This window comes from Schistocerca piceifrons, chromosome 1, assembly GCF_021461385.2.
Source record: "Schistocerca piceifrons isolate TAMUIC-IGC-003096 chromosome 1, iqSchPice1.1, whole genome shotgun sequence".
NCBI classification, from domain to species: Eukaryota; Metazoa; Arthropoda; class Insecta; order Orthoptera; family Acrididae; genus Schistocerca; species Schistocerca piceifrons.
Window position 1 is genome coordinate 127,936,908 of NC_060138.1, and position 8,779 is coordinate 127,945,686.

General features: G+C 42.9%; 1 non-coding gene across 1 annotated transcript; it reads right to left on the minus strand.

Annotated features, from left to right (window-relative positions):
- Positions 1-8,286: 8,286 nt before the first annotated feature.
- Positions 8,287-8,361, minus strand: Trnav-uac. Its single transcript has one exon. It is a non-coding gene; the product is annotated as a tRNA-Val (tRNA).
- Between the last annotated feature and the right edge of the window lie 418 nt (positions 8,362-8,779).

Below are 8,779 nucleotides of genomic sequence, written 5' to 3' on the forward strand. Positions count from 1 at the left end.
TGAACATACTTGGAAAATTTAGCTATAAGTTGGTATATAAAAATATTTTCTTTTATTTACAGGTGAGCCATAATGGACCGAGAAGTAGATGTCATGTTGCGACAATGGTTAGTGACGGAGTTCTTCTTCAAGACCGGAGATGACTCCGCCACATCGATTTACAGGAAGTTGCTCCCTGTTTATGGGGAGGACACAGTGGATCGCAGCAGTATCCAGCGGTGGTTGCAGAGGTTATCTCTACTGGACAATCCACGATGTGGTAGACCATCGACAGCAGTGAGTGATGTGAATAAGGAGACCATTGACCAAATCATACAAAATGACCGATGTGTGACGACACGAGAGCTTGCTGAAATGACTCGTTTGTCATTGGGCAGTGTGGTATCACTGGTACAGTCACTAGGGTACAGAAAAATCTGTGCACGTTGGGTGCCTAGGTTATTGACAAGAGAAATGAAAACGATGAGGAAGAATGTGTACGAGGGTCTCGTGAAGACCTTTACAGTGTTTTGACGGCGTCATTACCCACGGTGAAACATGGTTGTTTTTGGCCGAACCTGAGAGCGTCATACGGGTTTCCCTCGGAAGAAGAAACCAAGATTTTCACGAACAGCAGGTCGAAAGGTGATGGCCTCCTTCTTCTGGGATCAGTGTCGTGTCATTTTCATTGACTTTTTGGAACCTGGCTTCACAATTAACTGGGACTGTTACTGTTTGTCGCTGGACAAGCTGCGACATCCCATCAAGAACCACAGACCACAGCTTCAGGGTCAGCTCCTCAGACTACACCATGACAATGCCAAACCCCATACAGCCCTTATAACGCACGAGAAAATCAGGAAAATGGGTTGGCAAATTGTTCCACATCCTCCCTACAGTCCGGAATTGGCTCCGTCTGATTTTTACCGCTTTGGTCGTCTGAAGGTCCACCTGCATGGCAAAACATTTTATAGTGAGGTAGACCTTATTTCCTGTGTCAAGCGATTGTGTAAAAGTCAATCCCCAGAATTTTACCAAAGTGCATTTACATCACGGAAAGAACGTTGGTCCAAATGCATCACAGTTGATTGAGGCTACATTGAGTAGGCTCAATGTATAGCTAAATGTTTCAAATATGTTCACAAAAAATTTCATTCTCCTCCTGCAAAAAAATAAAAAAAATTAGAGACGACTGTGCAAAACATTTTGAACGCCCTTTCTACAATACCTGTGGTAGCACACGTGCGTACACTAGTTATGTGGATTTTGAACAGTAACTAGACACCTGACCATCAGAGGTTGTGTTCAAAATGACCACCACTGAGCCGTGTGGCTCGATCAGCGATGTTACCGCCGCCGGTATGGCTCATCTTTCCGGTGGTGCCACCTACCGGACCGATCGGGAAGCGAGGGGCAAGCGCTAGGTAGTAGCGAGGGTTCTTGTTTGGGACCCCGAACAGTAATGTCGTTTGGGAAGTCCGGTGGTGAGTACAGGCGCCGTGCGAGGCAGCCGGAAGAGAACACCTAAAACGGGCTGTTTACCCGGGTGACGGCTCCGTAGCAAATATCGCCGGCATAGAAGCAGTCACGTTCTTGGGAAGCCGTTCGTGTATTTCGCTTCCTGCATGTCTCCTGCCACCGGGATCTGCGGCGACTGGCTTCGTCGAACAAGCAAGAGGGTAAGGGCGCTGCATGTGCTGTGAATTGTGGCCGGAATCGACTATTGGGTGCTGTTGACTTCATTTTCTTGGCCGGCCATTGCTACTCCTACTGAGTCTGTCCTCGAATGTGTTAATTTCAATAGTACGCAAGGCTCTAGTGGGAACTGTATGTGATGTGATGATTAAATTTCACTAGGCCCTGGAGTGCTGATACATTCCGTTTGTAAGTTGCTACTGCCAGTGTTTAACCGCCATTGAAAACAGTTTGGCTGGTCCTTGTCTAAGTGCCACCTGGTTATTGTACTTCTATCATACGACGGAGTTAAACTGTCCAATTGCTGTAGATATACATGGATAAAATTTTCCCTGGATAAATTTTGCTGTGAATTGCAATAACATTACTGTTACCGTTCTATCTGAAGTGATAGTATGTGTGAGAGACACGTGTCTAATTTTAAATGAGTAGTTTCATAAATTCTTACAAGTTACTGAGAGGCCAGTTTTTATTGTGTGTTTAAATAGTTTGAAACTGATTCCATTAATGAAAGTACAGGAATTCCTTCAATTACAGTATGCGGATATAGTAATTAACTCAGATTTAATCAAAAATTTAAGTGTGGCTATTTGGTGTAAGTAGCTTTGTGTTTCGCGTCGGGGGGGGGGGGCGGTCTCGATTGATTTCGTTTTATCGGGACTTCAACTGTTTGTCTTGGCAGCAGGTGGTGGTGGCGGGGGGGGGGGGGGGGGCTGGGTTGCGTCCTACTTGTGCTGTTGTGTATTTTCCGCCCCCTTTGCCAGCGAGTGTCGGCTGGCCGTGTATCTAGTTCGTTTGCGGCTAAATGTATAATTGGCCTTACGCACATAAGATAATAGATTTGTACTGCTTAGCTGATGTTCGTTAATAGGATGATTAATTCTACAGATGACGTGCTTAATGAGTTGCTTAAGGCAGATGTCAGTCTGTTGTAGATACCCACTAGTTCTGGGATTTTTTTCGTACCTATTCGTGAGCGTTGCTGCTCCCGTCTGGGGGTCCATGCCGAGCCTATATTAGAAACAGCTGAGTGGGCGGGCGTCCCACGAGGCTGCTTGGTCACATGAACTTCTATATTTTATATCCTACATTGTAGGGTGCGTGCCATTTAAGTAACGTGGTTGTGTGCCACGGTATCTGATTTGATGTTACCTGTACACTGAATTACTTTGGTGATACTAACCACTGCAGTAACGAAAGAATACATTTGATCGTCAAATTTTAGTAAATTGTTCTTCAGGTTGATCATAGTTTTTGAGTAAATAATTTTTAACTCATTTCACTAGATGTGTAATAGGCCGTAAGTGCCGTGGTTTATGAATGTTTAAATTTTGAAGTAAATTGCTCTCACCTAAATGTTAATTTTAAAAATGTGTTGATGGTCTTATTTGTTATTTGTCTTGTTTAAATGTGCCAAATAAATGTTCAGTGCATCTGTCGATGGTGATTGCCTGATGTGTTACTTGATCCAGTCCTACCACACCACAACCTACTGTGCTGACCTTGAGTTGTTATGTAAAAGTTAATTCCATGCTGCGCCGACACATCAACCAGCAGCTGCAATACATGCTCCCAGTTTGGTGTGAAACGACTGCTCCACACAAGCTAGCATTTCGGTGGAGATGTCCAAGCAGGCTGCAGTAATACGACATTGCATATTATCGGGTGTAGTTGCCATATACTTGTAGATACCTTATTTCAGCTTTCTCCACAGAAAAAAGGCTTCGGGTTTCAAATCTGGGGAATGGGCAGGTCAAAGTACAGGCCCTCTGTGTCCAATCCAACGATTTGCAAACAATTCGTGAAGACGTACTTTAGTACCTCGTGCACTAAGGTCTGGACAGCCATCATGTTGCTACCACAGGTTCTCCCTATTCTGCAGAAGAACGTCTTCTAGCATCTGTGGAAAACGGTCTGTTAGGAGGCTGCGATACTACTATGCATACAGTGTTCCATCTATGTAAAATGGGCATATGAGTTGATGGTTCACTATCCCACAGCACACGTTTACACACCTGATGAAGCCAATGGAGACTGTCAACATACCAATAGTGTATGTTTCGTCTGTTTACCTGGCTATGATTGGTAAATGTGCCTAAACAAGTTACATGATACATCTGGAGTATCCTGTCTTCATACCCCTTGAAACGTTCCCTTAGAAAAATTATAAATGACTGTGCTTAAACTGACACATAATATTTTTAGCACAACGCAATCTTACTTTCAACAATCCCTACAAAAGAATGGCCCTGACTAACAATAACCTATACCTTTCATGAATCACTTACCTTACAAAAATCTTCGTCGCTCGAACTCCTGCAGATTCTAACTACTGAAGTCACTAACTACTGATAGGCATAGTTAGCAAATGAAAGATTTTGATAGAGAACAAACAATGTATTTACCTTAATAGTGTTCAAAAGTCATAATATATATACATCAGTTCATGACATCCAGTCTTACAAATTTACTCTCTCTGATGAACACATGTCCAGATCATCCGCTCTCAAAACTCTGCCATCTCACTCCCCACATCCACCACTGCTGGCGGCTCACCTACAACTGCGCAACGCTAAGCGCTGTTAACAGCCAACTGCCCAACACTACAATAGCAAATTCCAACAATGCAAACCAGCCACATACAGCACACAGCACAGTCAGTGATTTTCATATAGAGCGCTACATGGCATTACTAACATAAAAACCTAAACAGCCTACTTACATAGCCCCCACAAAAAATTTTACAAATTGTTTTGGGCAGTGGCCAATACAGATTAGAAAAATTTTTTTTCATAATTACAATAACAAAGATATCAAATGCACACACTTATTGATACACTGTTGGTCAAAAGCAAAAATTGTTCTCATAAAGGCAGTCCTGATCATTTATCACAATAGTAATTACAGTTTTTTTTCCACAAAGTCTCATTAGTAAAAGAAAATGCCCATGGAAGTAGTGGATTTCCATGCAGTCTTGAAGAAGTAGTGTTGTGCTTCCAACGGAAAGACAGTGCTGACTCTTGACATGCAGACAGGTAATGGGCCACAACAGAGCAAACCCACAGCAGAGTCAGTCGAACTTTTGAAGAATATTGGTAGGTAGGTGTAGTCCTGGTAGAGATTATGGTATTGGTGGGCCACCAGAGGTGCAGATCCACTGCAGTCCTTGTAGAAATAATGGTATTGGTGGGCCATCAAAGATGCAGACCCACTGTCGTCCTTGTAGAGACGGCCAGCAGCCATCTGTTGCGACTGTGCAGGTGCACAATCACCATCGAAGACTTTTGCGGACAATATGGCAAGTCCATAAACCACCACTTGTGCACTCACAAAAAATTTTTTTGAAATGTCCTTAGAACCAGCAATGCTGTCAACCAGTCCCTTGCTGAAAAATCCCAACTTCTCACATATTGTGCATATACTATGATCAACAGAAACGCGTAGACTGAAATGAATGATTACAAGTTACTTAATTTGATGAACTGGTGTCCATTACAATTTTATAACATGAGAATACAATTACAAAGATACAGAAAACATCATTAAAACATAACAATACAGATAATATTTGTAGTAATACAGGCTTTACAAAAGAATAGAAATAGACATATACATCAGTGTTACAGGAATTATGACATAAGTAAATACATAAAAGATCAGAATCGCAATCTGACTTTCAACAATCCCTACAAAAGAATGGCCCTGACTAACAATAACCTATACCTTTCATGAATCACTTACCTCACAAAAATCTTCATCACTCGAACTACTGCAACACAGCGAGCGCCAATACTGCCAGCTAAATAAAAGATTCTAACTACTGAAGTCACTAACTACTGATAGGCATAGTTAGCAAATGAAAGACTTTGATAGAGAACAAACAATGTATTTACTTTAATAGTGTTCAAAAGTCATTATATATATCAGTTCATGACATCCAGTCTTACAAATTTACTCTCTCTGATGAACACACGTCCAGATCATCCGCTCTCAAAACTCCGCCATCTCACTCCCCACATCCACCACCGCTGGCGGCTCACCTACAACTGCGCAACGCTAAGTGCTGTTAACAGCCAACTGCCCAACTCTACATTAGCAAATTCCGACAATGCAAACCAGTCACACCATGTACAGAAATTAAGATGATTCTCATAATCGTTTCCGTGGAGCTCTTGACGGAGAGAGATGTGATAGGGATGTGATGTATGTTGATGGAGAATGCATAGGACACTCATGCCACTTACTGATGTGATTGTGCGGGATCTAACATGTGGATCAACTCCAACAGCAGCAAGAACATTAATTTCTCCGTCTTCTGTCGTCACTTCTTTCCTTCTGTCACATTGCCTAGGTGTTACATTACCACTTTCACATAACTTGTAGAGGAGACTGATAAATAATTGCTGAGATGGTTCACTTCTATTGGAATTTCTTGCTGCCTGCGCCATTCAAGAAGAAACTTCTTTCTTCCTACACACCCCATTCACCATGGGCATGTCAGTTTTTTCTGCGTTGGTAAATCCCATCTTCCACTCACGACCTACTAATTGGACCATCACAAACAAACTGACTAACAAGTCGCAATGCACTCAATAAACACACAAGCACACTGTAAGCAAACAAAACAACATGGTACCTGGCAGCTAAGCAAGTTGAACGGCAGAAACAAATGTCGGTGTGGAAACTTCGTACAATATGATAGCTCGTAAACGACTCGCACTAAAATCCTGCAATTGAATTTCTAATTTACGCTGCTTTTAGCCTGTTAATGACAATAGCATTGTTCCATTTAAAAAGTGTATGTCTGCACAAAAAATACACTTTCTAAGTACATTGAAGCGCCAAAGAAACTGCTTATTCAAATACAGAGATATCTAAACAGGCAGAATACGGCGCTGCGGTCTGCAACGCCTATTCAAGACAACAAGTGTCTGACGCAGTTGTTAGATTATTTACTGCTGCTACAATGCCAGGTTATCAAGATTTAAGTGAGTTTGAACTTGGTGCTATAGTCGGTGCACGAGCGATGGGACACAGCATCTCCAAGGTAGTGATGAAGTGGGGATTTTACCGTAGGACCATTTCACAAGTGTACCGTGAATATTAGGAATCTGGTAAAACATCAAATCTCCGACATCGCTGCGGCTGGAAAAAGATCCTGCAAGAACGGAACCAACGACGACTGAACAGAATCGTCCAACGTGACAGAAGTGCAACTCTTCCGCAAATTGCTGCAGATTTCAATGTTGGGCCATCAACAAGTACCATCATGCGAACCATTCAACGAAACATCATCGATACGAGCTTCCAGACCCGAAGGCCCACTCGTGTACCCTTGACGACTGGAAACATGTTGCCTGATCGTATGAGTCTCGTTTCAGATTGTATCGAGCAGATGGACGTGTACGGGTATGGAGACAACCTCATGAATCCATGGACCCTACACGTCAGCAGGAGACTGTTCAGGCTAGTGGAGGCTTTGTAATTAATGGTATGGGGTGAGTGTAGCTGGAGTGATATGGGACCCCTAACACGTCTAGATACGACCCGGACAGGTGACACATACATAAGCATCCTGTCTGATAGCCGGCCTCCATTCATGTCCATTCTGCATACTGACGGACTTGAACAATTCCAACAGGACGATGCGACACCCCACACGTCCAGGATTGCTGCAGACACGCTCCAGGAACACTCTTCTGTGTTTAAACACTTCCGCTGGCCACCAAACTCCCCAGAAACGGACATTACACTATACAACAAAAAACGTTTTTCAAGTACAGAGATAAAACATGATGGGCCTAACTAATTTGGACTTGCTGAATCTGAAAATGCAGTTAGATTTTCGCCATCGCCCTGCAATTTTTTTGTTACGGATGTTTTTAAATGCCTATATCTAAAACAGAGACCATGGTGGTCTATACTAAATTTACACAATATATAACATAGTTAATGCCATAAAACTATCTTACTCCAGTGTCCTGGGCCTAATGTACATATTTACAAGAAAAACTGCAACATTCATTTGTTCGATGATGATGTTGATGGCGGAGGGTTGAGTCTTTTTGATGACAACTTCCTTCTATGAGATATATATCCTTTACGCTTCAAAAACCCACAGTAGTCACTTAACATTGAAGGGTTCCATCTACCTTTATAGCGGATTTCCATTCGCAAAATGTCCTGATGGAACCTTTCCCCGTGTTCGTCACTAACCGCGCCAAAATTGGTAGGGAAGAAATCTAAATGAAAATGTAGAAAGTGCATTTTTAGTGACATTCTGCATCCAAGATTTTGATAGTTCTCTAATAGAGTTTCCACTAATATATCACTGTTTTCTGCTCTTGTATTCACCAGGAAACCTTAACGACATCCTTAAATGAACGCCAGGTTGCAAGTTCTAACTGACATAATCTTTCTTTGAAGTTCTTATCATGCATTAACTTCCTAATTTGTGGCCCAATAAAAGTCCCCTCTTTCAATTTGGCGTCACTTAATGCAGGGAACGCTTCACGTAGATGCATGAAACCATTAGCATTTGTTAGAATTATAGTAATACCTTCAGCTGCTAACGGGCATTGATATGTATCAACGAAGAGAGGTGAAAATGTGTGCCCCGGCCAGGACTCGAACCCGGGATCTCCCGCTTGTATGGCAGACGCTCTATCCATCTGAGCCACCGAGGGCACAGAGGATAGCGGGACTGCAGGGACTATCTCGCGCACGCCTCCCGCGAGACCCACATTCTCACCTTGTATGTCCACATATTACATTCGTAGTGTCCCACCCCAGCACTCGTGGAAGACATTCTTTCCAAGTCCAGTAAGAGTTCGGGGAATATATATGCATACGCACACAGAAGAAGAAGGCCATGGCTGGTGTTGCCAGAACTATATACTTATATGCATAAGGTGTCTGTTCTTTCGGACGGGATTTAAGTCTGGAGAACAGGCAGGCCACTCCATTCGTCTGATATCTTCTGTTTCAAGATTCTCTTCCATGATGGCAGCTCGGTGGGGCCGTGCGTTATCATCCATCAGGAGGAAGTTGGGACCCACTGCATCCCTGAAAAGGCGGACATACTGGTGCAAAATGACGCCCCGAT